General features: G+C 51.7%; 1 protein-coding gene across 4 annotated transcripts in view; it reads right to left on the reverse strand.

Moving 5' to 3' along the window:
* LOC141154949 (cytochrome P450 2G1-like) overlaps nucleotides 1-20,461 on the reverse strand; it is a 146,361-nt gene that overhangs the window by 75,543 nt on the left and 50,357 nt on the right. The window contains exon 1 of one of the 4 annotated variants that reach the window (XM_073641527.1): nucleotides 9,104-9,127. The exons of 1 other annotated variant lie outside the window; for it this stretch is intronic. The gene's annotated coding sequence lies outside the window, so the exon portion shown is untranslated. Of the gene's footprint in view, nucleotides 1-3,500; nucleotides 3,713-3,814; nucleotides 3,950-9,103; nucleotides 9,128-20,461 lie in introns of those variants that run through there. 2 more of the 4 variants (XM_073641526.1, XM_073641528.1) reach the window with 2 other exon arrangements.

The raw sequence follows: 20,461 nt of genomic DNA on the forward strand, positions 1-20,461 counted from the left end.
TCAGACCCCTTGTGAGACCATATGCTGGTGCAGTTGTCCCTGGGTTCCTCCTAATGCAGGACAATGCCAGACCTCATGTGACTGGAGTGTGTCAGCAGTTCCTGCAAGATGAAGGCATTGAAGCTATAGACTGGCCCGCCCATTCCCCAGACCTGAATCCGATTGAGCACATCTGAGATATCATGTCTCGCTCCATCCACCAACGTCACGTTGCACCACAGACTCTCCAGGAGTTGGCGGATGCTTTAGTCCAGGTCTGGGAGGAGATCCCACAGGAGACCATCCGCAACCTCATCAGGAGCATGCACAGGGAGGTCATACAGGCACGTGGAGGCCACACACAATACTGAGCCTCATTTTTTTACTTGTTTTAAGGACATTACATCAAAGTTGGATCAGCCTGTAGTGTGTTTTTCCGCTTTAATTTTGGGGGTGACTCCAAATCCAGGCCTCCATTGGTTAATAAATTTGATTTCCATTGATGATTTTTGTGAGATTTTGTTGTCAGCACATTCAACTTTGTACAGAACAAAGTATTTAATGAGAATATTTCATTCATTCAGATCTAGGATGTGTTATTTGAGTGTTCCCTTTATTTTTTGAGCGGTGCATATGTGTGCTCATGATTACATTTTAAGTGTTAGAATATTTAAATAGCTAGTTAGTGCTATATGGTCACATCAGACTGTAAGTTTATGTTAGCACAGATTAAATAGGCTGACAGATTAATAGTAAAGAGAGTGGTCTTGGGATGGTATTCCCTAGCCACACCATCTATCTTCAGTCCCTCTCCTAAGTTTGCAATCGGTATGCCCGGCCGCACAGAAGTAGCTGGGCTGATAGCTGCACGTGCTTACTCATAAATCTCCGGGATAGCTCTCACATGAAATTGCGGTCAGCCTGCTGTACTATGCCGAGACCACAGAGCAGTCGGTCACTGCACAAATACTGCAATGATCGTAAATTAGCTAGATAATACAGTCACTGAGGTACCGCACACATGAGACTGTGGTCAGCATGCTATGCCACGCTAAGACCGCAGAGCACCTGATCGCTGCACGTGTGCTGTATAGGTCACAAGCTAGCTAGAGGATCTTAAATCAATGTTGCTTAAGATGTGATTCAGATAGGAGCCTATGTTAATTCATTGGTATTATCTTAAATTCCCTATCCACCTATACTATCAGAACACGGGACTCAGTCCCTGATGTTCGTTTCGCCGGTATACTGGCTTTTTCTAAGGGCAAAGTCGGCCCCTTGTCCCGGATATTTATACAATCCATCAGGATTGACAAGTGGGTCAACCAAGCAAATTATAGCTATAAAAAGATCCAATTTCTGATGAATTTCAGCATCAGATCAGAGATACTACATATCAGACATATATTACTAAGTCTTATATATCCATAAATTGATTATATGCCAACATTAATGCCAACAATTAATTATATACCACATTTCTGATGAATTTCAACATCAGATCAAAGATACTACATATCAGGCATATATCACCAATGTTATTTATCCATAAATTAATTATATGCCGACAGTCCATAATCAATTGAATATATACAGTTTCAGTCATGGCCACATCATAATCAATCCACATCATACTGTATGTTTATACTTACATATCATGTAGAAGGAGAATTGGAATTATATTGGTCATGTAAGGATGATGGTGTACACCAGTGAATGGAAGTCTAATGAGATATGATCTCTATTTCTTTGCATGAACCTTCACATGCGCACACAACATGTGTTACGCTGGGAATCTCACTGTGCTAAAATGCAGACCAGTGGACCTCAATAACCATCAGCTGCCCCATCAACCACATCAGCTGATTCTTCCTCTTCTTCTATCTGCTCCAGTCAGGCTGAGTAAAAGCCCGTCAGCTGTAATGATAGCGGACATGCCTGCTGTGTTTGTTTCACCAAGCACACCACAAGTTTCTCAATCCACCGTAATATCTGCGCCTGCACCTTACTCACAGTCCAGCAGTTTGTTCGTTTCACCGTACTTCCCCCTCTCTCAGCACCGCAGCCAGCCCTCGGTACCGTAGTTGTGGTCACGTAAAACATTGTTTCATCCTACACATGAAAGCTAAGAGGTTGAACTCCACAATCTCAAATCTGTTGGCCATGGAAATGCTGCGTTTCCGCCTGGTAGATACAAATGGTTTCCGAAAGCTGATGGCCGTCGCAGTCCCCCCAATATCAGTTGCCCAGTGGCCATTATTTCTCTATGAAAGCTGTGCCTGCGCTACACCAGCATGTCACAGACAACATCACCCGTTCCTTGACTACATCTATATCTGCCATGGTGCATTTCACCACAGACACCTTGACGAGTAAGCATGGCCAAAGGCGTTACATCTCGCTGACTGGGCACTTGATGACTCTGGTGGCAATGGGGACAGGTGGGGAAGGGGCTACTCCACAAATCTTGGAATCCTCAAGGCTTGCAGAAGAAACCTCTGTATTTCACACTTCCTCCACTGTTTCTGCATCCTCCACCTTCTCTAGGACCTCCACTTGCGCAATCAACCTCTGCCTTAACGAGACACGCGTTCCAACAGTGCAGAGCGAATCCACACCACCTCCGTACTGAGCAGCGAGGGCTCACCGCAAACAGGCAGTCTTCAAACTAAAATGTCTTATATATCGCAATCATACAGCTGAAGAGTTGTGGACAGCTCTCCAGGCTCAGTTTCAGCAATGACTGTCTCTGCTGAACCTGGAGCCAGGGAAGGCCATATGTGCTAACAGTGTGAACCTGTTGGTGGCCCTATGCTGAGGCGAACTCACACATGTGCCTTGCATGGCTCATGTCCTCAACCTGGTGGTACAGCAATTTCTCCGCCCCTATCCCGGCCTGGATGAGCTGCTTCAGAAAGTACGGAAGCTGTGTGCTCACTTCCGTCATTCGCATCCCTCATGTCATCGACTTGCATTGATACAGAGGTCATTCTCCATACCAGTTAATAGGTTGATATGCGATGTGCCTGTAACGACCGTAACGCCGGTCAAATGTGTATGAGGAATACGGCGCTGCTATGAATGACTCCGACCTTTGTATAGTGGCAAATAACTTTCTTTTCACTGGTCTCAAAAATGACAGGGTTAAACAATTCTACAAAATATGGGCCACAGCAGCCACTAACACAAAATACAAGTTATGCAGCCCGAGAGAGCCCAAGTGCCAATCTCACGGGGATGAGCCAATCTACCTCTGGGCTATGCCGCTCCCACCCTTATTCAGTACAGGGCCTACCCAGGACATTACCGCGGACGTGGCACGTGGTCCTCCCAGGAATATAACCTTACACCCCCCTCCCACACTAATACAATGAGATCTGGGTACCCTTGTTTTCCCCTTAGAGAACACTCATATATATTTAACCAACGTGTTACCTGTACAGTGTACAGTTTCTCTTCTTACAAGAGCAAAGAGAAATCTCTCAGACTTAATACATATACAAACAGTTAACAAACTAAACCTTTAACTAGACTCTGATCTCCGGCCACAGGGTTTGATCTGCTTCTCCTTCTCACCAAGCTCTCCAGCACATCCAGGTGTCAGCAGGAATTAGAATCAATCTCAGTCTCAAAGTGTAGTTCACAACAGGGCTCCTTAGTAGTATCCACGTGCACAGTCTTAGTATACCAGATCCTTCACAATCTCTGGATCAAGCCTGATCAGTCCATCAGCAGTGATATACACCAGGCAGTTCTCAGCACTACTGGAATCACTAACTAGCTTTCCCTAACTGACTACACAGTTGGTGACCGGTCACATATCTCAATTACTCACAGGGCACAGCTTCTCCTTGAAGACACAGTCTGGCTCCACTCTGTATAAGCTCTCCAACGTCAAACAGCAGTAGACGCATGTCGCCTTCTCTCTCTGGACTTCCTGGATCAGTCTTTTCCCAGGCTTTTTCTTTACTTGTTTCTTGCTGACCCCTAATGGCCGGACTAAGTCATTGCAGGAGAAATTTACACTGTCATAAATATGAGCTCATTGCTAGAAAGACATGTCAACATGTTACACTCCACCCCACTCACAATTTGGCGTCCCGACAAATGGTTTCGTATCACTCATATGTATCACATACTCCTCAGGATTATATCGTATCGGGGGAACACCAGCTGTGCTCCTCTCCGATCTCCGCAAACCTGTACCTGCCGAGCTCGATGGAGGGTCCACCGCATCTAGTGGAACAGTAACATCAGGGGCGGTGTCTGGAACACCTGGAACTTGTGCTATCGGACTCTGCACGTCCGATGGTCTCACCCCGAAGTCATCCCAACAGTCGCATTCAACATTGATCGGTGCAACTGCCGTAGGTGGCGCAGGTGACTCAGGGTGACAGGCAGGTGTGTCGGACATACACCTCTTTAGCCAGTTCCGGTGCATTGTGCGACGGGGTCCAATGCACCCTTCGGGAACTACTGTGTACACACTTCCCCCTGGGAATACCCTTTCCACTACTGTGTAAGGCGTTTCCTCCCACCTGTCGCTCAACTTCCCTCCCGGATGCGTGACTCGTACTAGCACCTTATCACCCACCTGGAACTCATCTAGGTGCACTGGCCCCCGATCTCGGTGGGGATGATCCTGCACAAGGTCTTTTACTATCCGGTGGATTTCACGCAACCTTCGGCGATGATCCTGGACCCACTCACTGGCTGTACGATATTCTGGTTCATCGGGTACAGTGAGACTAAATTCTTCAATCTCTCACCCAGGCCGACCGAACATCATCGCGTACGGAGTGAATCCTGTGGTGCTATGGACCCGATTGTTATAGGCCCACATAAGTTCTGGGAGGAACTCAATCCATCGCTCTTTCTGCCTCTGTTCAAGCGTTCTCAGCATCTGGAGCAAGGTTCGGTTGAACCGTTCACAGGCCCCATTTCCCTGCGGATGGTAGGGCGTTGTCCGGGATTGCTGAATCCCATAGACTTGCAGCAACTCCGTTATGAGCTGACCTTGGAAGTAAGCACCTTGATCTGAATGTATCCTTTGAGGACATCCATAAACCTGGATGAAATGCTGACAAATTGCCTCCGTTGCAGACTTAGCAGTCTGATCCTTGGTGGGGACAGCAACGGCAGACTTAGTAAAGTGATCAGTCATGACCAGACATGACTGATGACCACTTCTGGTGTACCCAATTGACAAATAATCCACCATTAGCCCTTCCAGTGGGGCAGACGTCACGATTGTCTGGACAGGAGCCCTCTGCTCTGGGGACTTATTCAGCTCACATGCTCGGCACCTACCACACACCTCTCTCACAACTTCTTCTAAGCCAGGCGTGTACACGTACCGGTGCAGCCAACGATAAGTCTTCTCAGGCCCGAAATGTGCACTCCACGTATGAGCTTCCTGGGCAATGTCCGGAGCCACTGAAGCTGGAATTACTACCTGCCAACGGTACCCCAGCTCCGCCGCTATGTAGATCCAGCGATACAGTATCCCCTCCGCTATGACCAATCGATCCCACTGCCTTAGCAGCTTTTGTCCTTCGGCTCCCAGCTGGGCTCTTGCTCTCCCATCGGGCCAGGACTTTTGACGAAGCCATTTCTTTAGTCGTGACAGTTCGGAGTCTGCGTCCTGTAACTCAGCCCACTCTTGACGAGTCTTGCCCAGCAACGTGGCGACCCATGTCGCCACCCCACTTGATCTTGCCACGTCCATGAACACAGGCAATCGCCTCAAATCGGGGATCTCAGTATCCTCGAGGTCTTCATCCACCCCATGCTCGGGTGCGCCTCGGGTCACTCGTGATAATGCGTCAGCATTGGAGTTCTCTTTACCCGAGCGGAACCGAATCTGGTAATTAAACTTGGACATCCGAGCTACCCATCTCTGCTCCAGGGCTCCAAGCTTAGCATTTTCCAAGTGTGCAAGCGGATTATTGTCCGTCATCACGAGAATCACAGAACCAGCCAGATACTCCCCAAACTTCTCAGTCATGGCCCACACCAGGGCCAACATCTCCAGCTTAAACGAGCTGTAATTGTCCGGATTTCGCTCGGTGTCCAGTAGAGACCGGCTAGCATACGCGATGACCCTCTCACGCCCATCTTGTTCTTGGGCTATCACAGCTCCCGGACCATGGAGACTTCCATCCGTGTACAGGGTGAACGGTTGGTCAAAGTGAGCATACGCCAATAAAGGTGCCTGTACGAGGGCGGCCCTGACCCGATCAAATACCTGTTGCTGTTGGTCAGTCCACCGAATTGGCTGATTCTTGGGCCCCTGTGCCGTCCCTCTCAACAACTCATTCAGTGGTTCAGCCACCTTAGCAAAGTCCTTCACAAACCGACGGTAGTATCCAGCTAAACCAAGGAACGCTCGTACTTCTCTCACTGTCTTGGGACGGGGCCACCCCTGAATGGCCTCAATTTTACTCGGTGCTGGTCGCACACCCTCAGCAGACACTACATGCCCCAGATACTCGATCTGTGTCTGGAACAAGTGACATTTCTTTGGCTTGATCTTAAGTCCATTGTCTCTCAGTCGGTGCAACACTTGCCGGAGCTTCTTCAGGTGGTCGTCGAACGAATCTCCAAATATAATCACATCATCCAAATAGATCAGCACGGACTCAAAATTGTAATCGCCCAAGCAGTATTCCATTAACCGCTGAAATGTTCCTGGTGCATTAGTCAGTCCGAAGGGCATTCGATTAAATTCATACAGTCCCATCGGCAAGATGAATGCTGTCTTCCGCCGATCTAGAGCTTCCACGGGCACCTGCCAGTAGCCGCTGGCCAGGTCAAGAGTGGAGAAGTACTTCGCCTTTCCCAGGGCAGACAGGGATTACTCAATCCGGGGCAATGGGTAGGAATCACGTACTGTATGTGCATTCAGCTTACGGTAATCAACACAAAACCGTATGGTCCCATCCTTTTTCCGGACCAGCACGACCGATGCATCCCAAGGACTTTGACTCGGCCGGATCACCCCATTATACAGCATCTGTGCCAGCATTCCTTTGACCTCCTCATAAAGACTCGATGGGATCTGGTGATATCTCTCCCAAATTGGGGGGGTGTTTCCCGTGGGTATCTCGTGCTCCACAGACTTGGTGCAACCAAAGTCTTCATCCCTCCGATCCGGTATCCACCAAGCACGCCACCTTCTTTCCTGCAAACTGCACATCCAACATGGTACTCTCTGCAATCAGATCCTCGGAACAGACATTGGGCGCTGATTTTCATTCCTGCCTTGCCGTATGCCCAACTACAGCAAGGGCCTCTCTTTACCGATGGCGGGACTTCAGCTGGCAGAATCCTCGGGCAGTACCGCTGCATATTCCCCAGTTCTCGGCATCGTCAACATTGAACTGGTCTTCTTGCCCTACCTCCGGATGCCTCAGGTCTAGGAGCAGTCGGCATCCATCCTGAGGTATAGGGGGGTTGGCCATAAAGGGGAATAGAGGGGTTCGTCAAAGCTGAGCATATCGGAGGAGTTCCCCGAACTTGCATCTGTTGTACCCGTTCCGTCAGGTTTTCCACGGTTTTCTGCAAAGCAGCCAGCTGTGCCTGAACAGGATCTGGTCTCAGCTCTCTTGTGTTAGCCACTTGCAGGCTACTCCACGGCAGAGCAGGCTTCACTTCCAAAGTCCGTGCTACCGCCTCTTCCTGTATTTCGGCATAGGTGACACCAGGGGTATTCCGCGCCTTCAGCAACAATTCGCTCCTTAGCGCCTCACTCCGTATCCCCTCGATGAACTGATCCCGAAGAATGCTGTCGACATCAGCTTCAGTACCCACGGTTAGAGGCGACTTCTTTTTGATCTCTTGATGCAATTCCTCCACCGCTATAGCATACTGGATCAGGCTTTCTCCGTCTCTCTGGGTCCGGGTGAAAAACTGTACTCGTAGTTGCCCTGCTGCTGCCACGTGATCAAATGCTTTCCATAGTATCCGGATGATGTCGTCGACCGTCTTTTGCCTATCCTCGGATTTTAACAAGAAAACTTTACGGGCATCCCCCTCCAGAACATTCAGCGCGACTTCCGGTTGCAGCTGAGAGCTGACACCGTGCAAGGCAATGGCATTCTTCAACCTGCCTACCCAATCACTGAACAGCAAGTTATACCCATCAAACTTGGCCAGGTGGTTAAGTAGTGAGCCCATTGCAGAGCAACCAACTAACCGGTCTCTACCGGTCACAACGGGAGTAGGGGGGTGGAGTACTACAGCGGACGCGGCAGCACCTTCCGCGCTACTGTCACCATTCATGGCGAGCACCGTATCCTGCCGACTACGCCAAGATTTAACGACCGGAACACTGGTCGAATGTGTATGAGGAATACGGCGCTGCTATGAATGACTCCGACCTTTGTATAGTGGCAAATAACTTTCTTTTTACTGGTCTCAAAAATGACAGGGATAAACAATTCTACAAAATATGGGCCACAACAGCCACTAACACAAAATACAAGTTATGCAGCCCCGAGAGAGCCCAAGTGCCAATCTCGCGGGGATGAGCCAATCTTCCCCTGGGCTATGCCGCTCCCACCCTTATTCAATACAGGGCCTACCCAGGACGTTACCGCGGACGTGGCACGTGGTCCTCCCAGGAATATAACCTTACACCCCCCTCCCACACTAATACAATGAGATCTGGGTACCCTTGTTTTCCCCTTAGAGAACACTCATATATATTTAACCAACGCGTTACCGGTACAGTGTACAGTTTATCTTCTTACAAGAGCAAAGGAAATCTCTCAGACTTAATACATATACAAACAGTTAACAAACTAAGCCATTAACTAGACTCTGATCTCCGGCCACAGGGTTTGATCTGCTTCTCCTTCTCACCATGCTCTCCAGCACATCCAGTTGTCAGCAGGAATTAGAATCAATCTCAGTCTCAAAGTGTAGTTCACAACAGGGCTCCTTAGTAGTATCCACGTGCACAGTCTTAGTATACCAGATCCTTCACAATCTCCGGATCAAGCCTGATCAGTCCATCAGCAGTGATATACACCAGGCAGTTCTCAGCACTACTGGAATCACTAACTAGCTTTCCCTAACTGACTACACAGTTGGTGACCGGTCACATATCTCAGTTACTCACAGGGCACAGCTTCTCCTTGAAGACAAAGTCTGGCTCCACTCTGTATAAGCTCTCCAACGTCAAACAGCATTAGACGCACGTCGCCTTCTCTCTCTGGACTTCCTGGATCTGTCTTTTCCGGGGCTTTTTCTATACTTGTTTCTTGCTGACCCCTAATGGCCAGACTAAGTCATTGCAGGAGAAATTTACACTGTCATAAATATAAGCTCATTGCTAGAAAGACATGTCAACATGTTACATGCCGACGCTGTGGAATTCCACTCTGCACATGTTGCAGCAACTGTGTCAGCAGCAACGAGCCCTGACGCGGTATGTCATACCTTATAGCCTAAGCCAATGCAGTACGGACGTGGGGCATATCTCGTTTATGGAGTGGGAACAGATTAAGGACCTCTGCACCCTTCTACACAGTTTTGAAATGGCTACTAAACTAGTTAGCGCTGACAATGCCATCATCAGCATCACCATTTCGGTAATCTACATGCTGGAATAGACTTTGAATAGCATGCGGCACGAGGTGGTTGTCCCAGAAGAGGAGGAGGATGCGGAAGGGATAAGAATGTCTCAAAGTTCCTGACTGTCGTCACACAGGTGGATGCCAAGTGACGGTGGCTTCAGGCGATTGAGTGGGTTTGGTGATACCAGACATACTGTTAGTGAAGGCACAAGAGCCGAGGAACAAATGGAGCAGGAAGAGTTGATGATTGAGCAACAGTCAGAAGATGAAGAGGATAATCATCCCTTCTCTGTTGAACGTGGTTGGCAGGAGGGGATGGAGGAAACATGCATCAACGTTACGCAGTCAACAATAGAGTCTGGGTTTGAACCACCTGGAAGGGCCCGACATATGAGTGCCTTCTTGCTAAACTTTCTGCAACATGATCCCCGTATGGCTAGGATTCGAAATAATGCTGACTACTTGGTTGCCACTCTGTTAGATCCACGTTATAAGAGAAAATTTTGCTAGATGCTTCCGGCCCTGGAAAGTGACACGCTAATGTTGGAGTATCGAAATAAACTTTTAAGCAACTTTAATAGAACTATTCCCCAAGATAGGAGTGAGGTACACAGTGTGCATCACAGCTGTAGTCTTTCAATCTCCGGCATGTCAGTTCATCAATAACAAAACATTAGCAGCAGCAGCAGATAAAGTGGCAGGAACAATTTATGTGAGTCCTTTCACATACTTTTTAGATCAGCTCGTGCACCAGCACAACAGAGTACTAGTCTGACACGTGGAGAACGAGTGGAGAGGATGATGGAGGACTGTCTAGAGCTCAATACGAATACCATCAGTGAGGATTTTGACCCTTTTACATTTTGGTCTTCAAAATGGATGAATGGCCTGAGCTCGCCTGTCATGCTTTGGAGGTTTTATCATGCCCAGCAGCCAGCGTTCTTTCAGAACAAGTGTTCAGCGCTAATTGTGGTGTCCTGACGGATAAACGCACCTGGCTGTCCCATGAAAGTGTTGATATGAAAAAGTCATGGATCTCAAAGAACTTTTAAGCCCCAATTGCAGACTATACAGAGTAGGCAATGTTGTAGTTTTAGTGTGTTGCATTGCTCTTGCAGAATTGCAGTCTGTGATATGGCTTCTGTGCCTGCTCTTGCTGCGGCTGCAGGTTTTAGGCCTTAGTTTTTGGAAATGTGGGGAATCCTGATTGGGTCTCCATCTATTGGGCTGGCTGTAGCGGAAGAGGTGTCGGTCACCATTGTACCACTTATACTCTAGTGAAATTGATGCCACTTTGGTGGTTTCAGGCCCAAATGTTTTCAAATGGGATCAGTCCTGATTGGTTCTCTATCTATTGTGTTGGCTGTAGGGGAAGAAGTGTCATTCCTAATTGTACAATTTTGCTACTGTACTGAAATTGATGCCACTTTGTTGATGTCTGCCAGTAATTTTTGGAAATGTGGGGAATCCTGATTGGGTCTCCATCTACTGTTTTGGCTGTAGAGGAAGAGGAGTGGTTCCTAATTGTACAATTTCTACTGTACTAAAATTGATGCCACTTCGGTGGTATTAGGCCCTAATTTAGGGAAATGTGAACACTCTTGATTGGGTCTCCATGTGCTGGGTTGGCTGCAGTGGAAGAGGTTTTGGTCTCCTTTACAATAGTTATACTCTAGTGAAAATTATTTTTGGTGCAGATATTGTTCTCCACACAGGGGTACACAGACCTGATAAACTCAACATGGGTATACAAAGCAGACTGCATCTCAGCTTTAAATTGTTTTGGGCAGAAATTCTTCTCCACACGGGGGGGTGTTTGGGTCCGAGCAGCTTCCTGACTCCCGACTGTGCTGTGCTGTCAGTGCAGGAAGAAGAGGAGGGTAACTCTGAGGGCGAGGAATGGGATATCACATTGGATGATGATGAGGTTGCACATCCAACTTGGTGTGAACTCAGAGGCATGCAGCTGAGTAGCTCATCTGAGGAGGTGGAGGAGGAAGACAAGGAGGTTACGTTGCATCTTATGGTGCAGACCTGGAATGATGTAAGCACAAGGAGCACTACATCCTTAGCCACAACCATGGTGGTGACCAGCAGCGGTCACTGGTCTGCAGCTCGTAGGGGCAGCAAGGGTTGCCTAGCCTGGGCCTTTTTTTGAGACAGCAAAGGATGAGCCAACTCACATTGTCTGAAAACTTTGCGATAAAAAACTCAGTAGAGGGAAAAAGTGCAATCATTTGACTATTACATGCATGAACCTTCACATGCGCAATCAACATGCGTTACTCTGGCAATCTCACTGAAATAAAATGCGGACCAGCGGACCTCAACAACCATCAGCTGCCCCATCAATCACATCCGCTGCTTCTTCCTCCTCCTCTGTTACCATGCCAAGTATTGGCACGCTGGTCTCCCACTGCAGAACCTCTGCTTCTCTACCTGCTCCAGTCAGGCTGAGTTAGAACCCGTCAGCTGTAATGGAAGAGAACGTGCATGCTGTGTTTGTTTCACCGAGCACACCACACGTTTCTCAATCCACTGTAACATGTCCCTCTGCACCTCACTCACAGTCCCGCAATTTGTCCGTTTCACCATACTCCACCCTCTCTCAGCACCGCAGCCAGCCCTCAGTCCCGCATTTGTGGCCACGTAAAAAATTGTTTCCTCCCACATATGACACAGTCAAGAGGTGGAAATCCACCATCTCCAATCTGTTGGCCCCGGAAGTGGTGGTGTCAGGCCCTAATTTTTTGATTTGTGAACACTCCTGTATGGCTGCTTTTTTACTGAGAGGTAACCAGAGAACCTGGAGGAAACCCTCACAAACATGGGGAGAACATACAAACTACTTGCAGATGTTGTTCTCTATCATCATACAGGAGTTAGCTTGCTGTCTAGGAGACCGACCACCACTACCTTGTGAACATTGTGTTGAAGCTTACAAGGTTTCACGGGTTTACCGTGACAGAGAGGAGCCAAAAGACGGCAGCGTCTGATTCCTCCCACTCCTGCAGTCATTAAAAAGAAGCCTTACGCCTTCATATTAATCGGTGCAGGGGTTAATCTGCTCAGTTGTGAGCTCCTGGAAGCTTAACGTGATTTAGGCTCTCGATATATTTGTCCCGTGCATCTCCCCTACAGTGATAATGCTATACCCCAACACATCAGACTGTCGCCTATGGTGGAAACCTTGAAAAGGAAGCTGAAAACCCACTTCTTCTGACAAGCGTACAATCTGCGGTAACCCTCGCTCCAGCATACCGTTGCACAACTTGCTGTACCCTGACCTATTGTATCCTCACCCATCCCTTTTAGATTGTTTGTGCGCACTGGCGGGCAGGGTCCTCTCTCCTCTTGTACCAGTCGGTGAACCCCTTTTGACATGTAACGCGCCACAGAATAAATGTCGCTGTAATAGTAATATTAATTATAGTACTTGTACTCTGGGTCAATTGATGGCACTTTCCCGGTGTCTACCCTAATTTGATGTGTTTTGGCAGCTTTTGGGCCAGTTTTAAGGTGTTGCGTATGCGTTTTTTTGTCCCCCCATTGAATCCTATGGCGTTCAGTAACATTCGGCGATCATTCATCGAATAAATCGGCGAATATCGCAAATTCGACAATCGTAATCCAAATCGAATATTGAAACATTGGCTCATCTCTACTGAAGTCTGCTATAAAAGCAACCTGGGCTTCCATAACACCTCAGCAGTGCCACAGGCTGATCGTCTCCATTCCACACCGCATTGATGCAGTAATTGATGCAAAAGGAGCCCCGACCAAGTATTGAGTGCATTTACTGAACATACATTTCAGTACGCCAACATTTCGGATTTTAAAAACATTTTTCAAGCTGTTGTTATAAAGTTTTCTAATTTACTGAGATCATCAGTTTTGTGTTTTCATTGGCTGTAAGCCATAATCATAAACATTAACAGAAATAAACACTTGAAATAGATCACTCTGTTTGTAATGACTCTATATAATATATGTATTTCACTGTTTGTATTGAAGAACTGAAATAAATTAACTTTTTGATGATATTTAGTGATGAACGAGCATGCTCGCTACTGCTCTGTACTCGCCCGAGCAATTCACTGCTCGAGATGCTCGGAGCTCACAGAGTATTTCCGGGGTTGCTCGGCGGGAGCTCGGGTCCCCTCCCTGCATGTTAGGCGCTCTTTAGTGAGCCAATGAACATGCAGGGATTGTCTGCCACACACTGTAATGCCGCAGCCATGTTGGTTGTGGCATTACAGTGATTGGCTGGCCACACACCGTCATCAGGTCTATATGAGACCTGGCGCCGCCATGCTCGTCACAGTCACTCTGGAATCAGGCAGTATAGGGAGAGGTGCTGCTGAGATAGGGAGAGATTTGCTTGTTTCTTAGTTAGTGTAGGTATACCACAACATATTCTACACATATCCATCTCAACTAACAGTCCTTCTGAGGACTAATCCAGCAGCATAGAAATCAGTGCTAGGCAGGCAGGAAGTGTATGTGGCAGACTGCAGTGCATAAAGCAAGAGGCTCCATTCCAGTTCAGCCTGCTGCAGCTTCATTCAGGAAGTGGTGGAGGTGGAGCCTGCAGTGAGCTGTGTGCAGTGTGCTTCCTGGACTGTTTGGCTGCTGTGGAGAGAGCTCCTGGGAAGGGAGGTTTTTTTCTTCCATCTGGGACTTTTTGTCTGCCCCCTTCCCAGGAAGGAAAGCTTGTGGTGGGACTGGCCTCCGGGGCTGGGCCCCCGGCTCCCACCTCCCGGTCCAAGCTGGCGGGGGGTGGGAGAAACACCAAGCCGGCTAAGGCAACAAGATCTGGCCAAGGCAGCAGGGGTTCCAGCATGAGGACCCGGAGGACCCCCGAGGCTATGACTGCGGCGGCTCCTCCCTCCGGAGGTGGGTCGAGTACGAGCGGAGGTGCTGCAGCGGTGCCCCCTGATTGGGGTACCAAGGCGTCGAGGGAGGCAACCGTCACCTATGCCTCCCGTATACATGCGCACCTCTGCGAGTATGAGGACGCCACAAAGAAGCTAAGTTCCCTCTGGGGGGAGTTGAGGGTGGCTCAGGAGAGGTCCGTGAGGGCCTCTGGCAGTAAGAAGCCTGAGCTATCCGCCGCGGTCCGGAAGATCAAGCGGGCCATTCAAGACCTGGAAGACCGCAGGAGCACCATACTGGCAGGAAGTGGACCCTTCATGGAGAAGCTGCTTAATGATGACCGGTTCAGAGCCATGACCGGTGGGGCTCTGGAGGGGTCGCAGGGCCCCAGCCAGGCGGTGGAGGAGGAGGAAGAAGAGGTATGCGTGGAGGAGGTCGCACCCTACCCACCGCCTGGTGGCCTGGTAAGTGATCTCCAGGCATCGCATAGCGGGATAGCCCCTGAGCAGATGGCTCTCCCGTCTGATTCTAGCCCTTCAGAGGGCAGCGGGAGCGAGGGGGAGGATGAGGAGGATGGGAGTAGCAGCAGTGAGGGGGGCTGCCTTATCATGCAGCAGATCCAGCAGATCGAGTCCCCGGTACGTTTTGGTCAGCTTACGTTCGGGGATGAGATCTGCGAGGATGAGGCACCCGGGAGGGGGACGAAGAGAAAAGCAAAAAAAAAAAAGAAAACATCTATTGCACATAAATTTGTGTATGTCCCCCTCTCTGGGGCCCCCCTGTCCCGTTGTGCGGCACCCGCCACCCACCCCGGCTTGGACTCTGTTGTGGGTCCACAGCGAGGGAGCGGGGAGAACATAGGCCATGGCACGCAGAGCGCTGCCTCTGTTTGTGGTAATGGAGGCAGTGGGTCCAAGGTGTCTGATATGGAGCATGGCGCGGAGGGCGGCCCGACGGTGGGTGTGATCTGTGGTGGTGCTCAGGCTGGATCCCCTGTAAAAGGGAGGTCTGGCCTGGCACCTGGTGCGCCTGCTGGCGTGCAGGGGGCGGCTTGTACATCTGCCGCTGCCTCCTGCTCTGCTGGCGGCGCACCGACAGCCGGGGCCGCATCTCCGGCGGCGTGTGCTGGGGTGTCTGGGTCCCTCACGCACGGATCCACTAAATCTGGATCACTTTCAGGGACCCAGAGACCTGGTAAGGTGAAGGGCACGGGGCCTGCGGCTCCGGCAGAGCCGGCTCATAAAGGAAAGGTGGGGCTTGCTCCCCTGGCAAAATCCGTGGCGAGGTCGGGGCCCCCTGCGCAGGGGCCCAGTAATGGGTCAGCGCGGGGGGCTCCACCGCCGCTGGGTGCCGAGGGGGAGTGGCCTAGCCTGGGGCCGGCCGCCGGAGCTGGGGTGGCCAGGCTGTTTGTGGTGAAGGGTGTGACGGTAGGGGGTGCTATGCCCCTGAGAGCTTGTGCCGCTGGTCCAGGGGCCCCTGTGAGTAGACCCAGTTCCGGGTCGGCTTCGGGGGTCCCGGCGCGGCCAGCTTCAGGGGGCGTGGCCTCCCAGCCGTCCACGGCACCAGTGGGAGTGGCCTCTGGGGCCCCCACCCTGCTGCCTGGTGCGGGGGGCGTGGCCTCCCTGTCACCAAAGGCACCGGTGGGAGTGGCCTCTGGGGCCCCCGCCGTGTGGCCTGGTGTGGGGGGCGTGGCCTCCCTGTCATCCACGGCACCGGTGGGAGTGGCCTCTGGGGCCCCCACTGTGCTGCCTGGTGCGGGGGGCGTGGCCTCCCTGTCACCCACAGCACCGGTGGGAGTGGCCTCCGGGGCCCCCACCGTGCTGCCTGGTGTGGGGGGCGTGGCCTCCTTGTCATCCACGGCACCGGTGGGAGTGGCCTCTGGGGCCCCCACTGTGCTGCCTGGTGCAGGGGGCGTGTCCTCGCGGGTAAATCCCTCACAAATGGGCGTGGCTTCACCCGAAAAGGGGCGGGGCTTAGCGCCGGCAGCTGCTGGGAGCAGTAGTGCCACAGCTGTGGCTAAAAATGGAGGTGGTGCCTGCCTGCCAGTGTCCTCTGTGCCCACGGGCTTATCTGGGGCAGGGGCGCCGGCAAAAATAGCTGCAGCACCAGGCTCCCAAAACCCCCCGGCAGGGAAGGTGCTGCCAGCAGGTGGCAGCAGTAGTAATGCTGTTGAAAAACCTGCTGGCAGAAAGTGTGTGGAGAAGAAAAACAACTGTGACCCCAGTGTGCATGTGAGTGGGAGTGGGGCAAGTGGGGTGACTGTCGGTATGGATGTGTCTGTGGTGGAGGAAGCAAGTGCTGGTGTGTCTGTTGCTAGTGGGGGGAGTGGGGGTGGGGCTGGTCCATCTGCCCCCCCGGCTGCTGGTCCCCGGAGTTTTGCGGGGGTAGTAGCCGGGGCCTCGGGGTCTTCTCGGGGGGCTTCCTCACCTCTGGACCTCAGGGATGGTGACTTGCGACGCCGTTTCCTGGAGGCCCTCAAGAAGGGAGAACGGACGATCCAGGTAGAGGGAAGAGAGGTGGACCTGGCCTTTTGGCTAGATAGACATGGCCTGGCTGCCTTCCAAGATAAAAAGGAGGGGGAGACAGCGTGGTCCCTCCCGACAGCCGGGCAGGGGGTGGCCAGGAGGAATGTAGTTCGTCTTCGGTGGAGGGGCAGTGAAGCGTGCCCGCCAAGAGCAAGGGTCGTGGAGCTCCTCCTGAAGATGAACTTCAGGGCGACTGACATCTTTGCCCTGATCCATCCTTTTGGTACCCCCATCTTCGACATCAGTTTTGTTCGGCCGGAGGGCCTAGAGCTTTTTTGGTCGAATTTTGAACTGGTGAAGGGGGAGCCCGGCTGGCGAGACTTTGCCGTGCAGGCGGTGTCTCGCCAAAATGGAGTAAAGAGAGTGACCGTTCTAACTAATAACGAGTCGCTCTCTGGGGTCGATATTATGACGTGGCTTTCCCGCTATGGGGAGGTCACGGACGTCCCAAAAAAGAACAGGGACGAGTTTGGCATCTGGTCAGGGGGCTGGACCTTCATGATGAGGTTGAAGGTCTCAGGCGGTACTGTCACCCACATCCCCTCCTCAGCATTCCTGGGGAGGGACAGGATCCTGATCTTCTACCAGGGGCAACCAAAGGTCTGCCACAGGTGCGTGATCCCCGCCACTTCAGCGCGGGCTGCAAGGTGCAGAAATGTGCCTTGTGTGGCGGGGTAGGTCATCTTGCCACGGCCTGTGGTGACATTAGGTGTCACCTGTGTGGTGACCTAGGTCACCCGTACAGCCGCTGCCCCCGCTCCTTTTCTAACACCATCTCTGGTCAGGCGGGGGAGAGCCATGGGGGGGTCCCCAGTGGTGCATCCTCTGCTGGAGCCGGAGGTGGGGGCGGGAGAGGAGCTGAGGGGCCGGTGAAGGAAGGCGTGGCCAGTACATCTGCCCACCAGTGGCATCAGGTGAGGCGCCGTGGGGGTAGGGGGCAGGATAAGCCCCAGGCGACTGGGGTGATGTCTGTACCCTCCTCGGAAGCGGCAGCCGGTGCCCCTGAGGCCCTGGGGGAGGAGGCGGTGAGCGAGGAGATCAGGAGGATGGAGAGGGAGGAGGTGGCTGCTTCTGATGACTCCTCCCAGTATGAAAGTCTGGACGAGGAGGTGGTGGAGCAGCCTAAAACAAAAGGTGACAATAAGACCAGTAAGAGTCGGAGGAGGAACCGAAAAGGGGCAAAAACATCTAAGGCCCCCCCCCCTGGCCACTAAGGTGCCTACGGAAGGGCTCACCGGCTCCCCTCTGATCCCCCTCTCCAACCGGTTCCATGCCCTCGATGACTCTGCTGTGTCGGAGGTCGGGGGTGAGGGACCGGCGGTAACATCTGAGGTGCCTTCAGGGAGCGGCGGGGTCCGTCCTCCGGAGGGCTCACTTTCCTCTGGGGGGGGGACTGCTCTGGGGTCCAGGGGTGAGGAACCCGGTACTGGGAAGGTGGGGACGGGTGCTATGGACACCTCGGTGTCACTAAAGAGGAGGGGAGAGTCTGGCTCCTCCTCTGAAGGTCAGCACAAAAAATCTGGGGGTACGGTCAAAAAGAAGGCCGTCTAACTCAATCACCCATGATGGCGGAACCTACCCCGTTGACTCTGGCGTCGATTAATGTCGCCAGTATAAAGTCAGATGCGGCCAGATTTATGGCCTTTGATTTTTTCAACCGAGTTGAGGCTGACATTTTATTTTTGCAGGAGACCAGACTAACGGACATGGGGGCCATTTACAAAGCAAGGAGGGAGTGGAGGTGCGGGCCCTCATACTGGTCTCTTGCGGCCGAGCCGTATAGCGGGGTAGCGGTCCTTTTTAAGGCCGCTTCGGTGGAATGCAGACGGGTGATCGAGGTAGAAATGGGGAGGTGCTTGGTCCTTGACGTCTTCATGGGGGGACAGGAGCTCCGGCTCATTAACATCTATGGTCCACAGTCAGAGTGGGACCGTAAATGTCTCTTCCTGAAGATCAAGCCCTATCTTTTTACCAGCCGGCAGGTGGTCTTCGGTGGGGACTTTAATACTATAACTAGACCCCGTGATAGGGGAGGCCCCGGAGACCGAAGGCTGGCTTTTGATAGTAATACCCTTAACAGCATAGCAAGCGAAGCTCGCCTGGTGGATGTCCACATCCGGCACACCCCAGGTCACGGGGGTTTCACCTTTCATAGGGGTAGTTGTAGGTCTAGGATAGATAGGTTTTTTTTAAAGTAGGAAGCCGTCTCTTCTGCAGTGTCCGCTGTTGAGGTGGAATTCTCCGATCACTGTTTCATTTCCTTTTCTTTGAATGTTGCAGAGACTCCCCGGATAGGGAGAGGCCTATGGAAGCTGAATTCGTCCCTGTTGGAAGAAGCGGATGTAAGACAATCCTTTGAGGAATTTCTTCAGAGCCAGGTACCTCTCTTGGGTCTCTGTAGCAGTAAGTCTGAGTGGTGGGAGATCTTCAAAACAAGGGTTGCGGGGTTCTTCCGTCAGCTTTCGAGCCTCAGAGGCCTGAACAGGTACCGCCTGTATCGGGAGCTGGGGAGGAAACTCGAGCAGCTCGTCTCGACTGGAGGGGACCGTGAGGAAATCTCCAGGGTGAAGGCCTTGCTCAAGGGGTGCCAGTATGATAGGCACACATCCTTAGTTTTTGAGAGGGATTTCGGGAGGTACCGCTCGCCCGACCCCTACAGGAACTGCAGGATGTCAGTGAGTTGCAAGATGGTAACAGGACTGATCGACAGTACAGGTTCCCTGAACAGATCCAATTCAGGGATCCTGGAGGTGGTCAGATCCTTCTACTCGCATCTCTTGGGAAGGAGGGATCCAGATCGGGATGAGATGTCGGCTTTCCTGGCTGAAACCATCCCTGAACCAGGGGATGACCCCTCTCTTCATGGTTTGGCAGAAGCAATCAGGGAAGAGGAAGTGAGACGGGCCATTGATGGGCTCCGGCCCAAAAAATCGCCCGGTCCGGATGGCTTAACATCCGAGTTTTACAGGACTTTTAGGGACTCTTTGGTCCCCCTCATGACTGAGGTTTTTAATGAATGTCTCTCCTCGGACATTCTTCCCGGTTCAATGAGGAAGTCCGCCCTGATTATCCTGTCAAAGGGTAAAGACTCGTCCCGTATTGAGAATTGGCGTCCCATAGCGCTTCTCGATACGGACCGAAAGGTTCTGGCAAAGGTGCTTTTCAATCGATTGGTGAAGTTTGCACCCCGGCTCCTTTCGGGGGCCCAGCACTGCTCTGTTCCAGGCCGCAGTACTTTTAGTGCTGTGCTCGGTGTCCGAGAGGCAGTGGAGCAGGGCAGGGCAGGTCTCTGGAAGGGGTACTTGCTGTCCTTAGACCAGGCGAAGGCCTTTGACCGGGTTAACCATGAGTACCTCTGGTCCGTCCTTCTGAGGTACGGTCTGCCCGGGAGGTTTGTTGATTGGTTGAGAGTATTATACAATGGGGCAGAGACTTTTCCGCTTGTGAACGGTTGGGTCGGACCCCCTTTTGAGGTGAGGTCTGGTGTCCGCCAGGGCTGTC

The sequence above is a fragment of the Phyllobates terribilis genome, unplaced genomic scaffold (genome assembly GCF_046119375.1).
Source record: "Phyllobates terribilis strain yellow unplaced genomic scaffold, ASM4611937v1 Scaffold_7__3_contigs__length_470593459, whole genome shotgun sequence".
Classification (NCBI taxonomy): Eukaryota; Metazoa; Chordata; class Amphibia; order Anura; family Dendrobatidae; genus Phyllobates; species Phyllobates terribilis.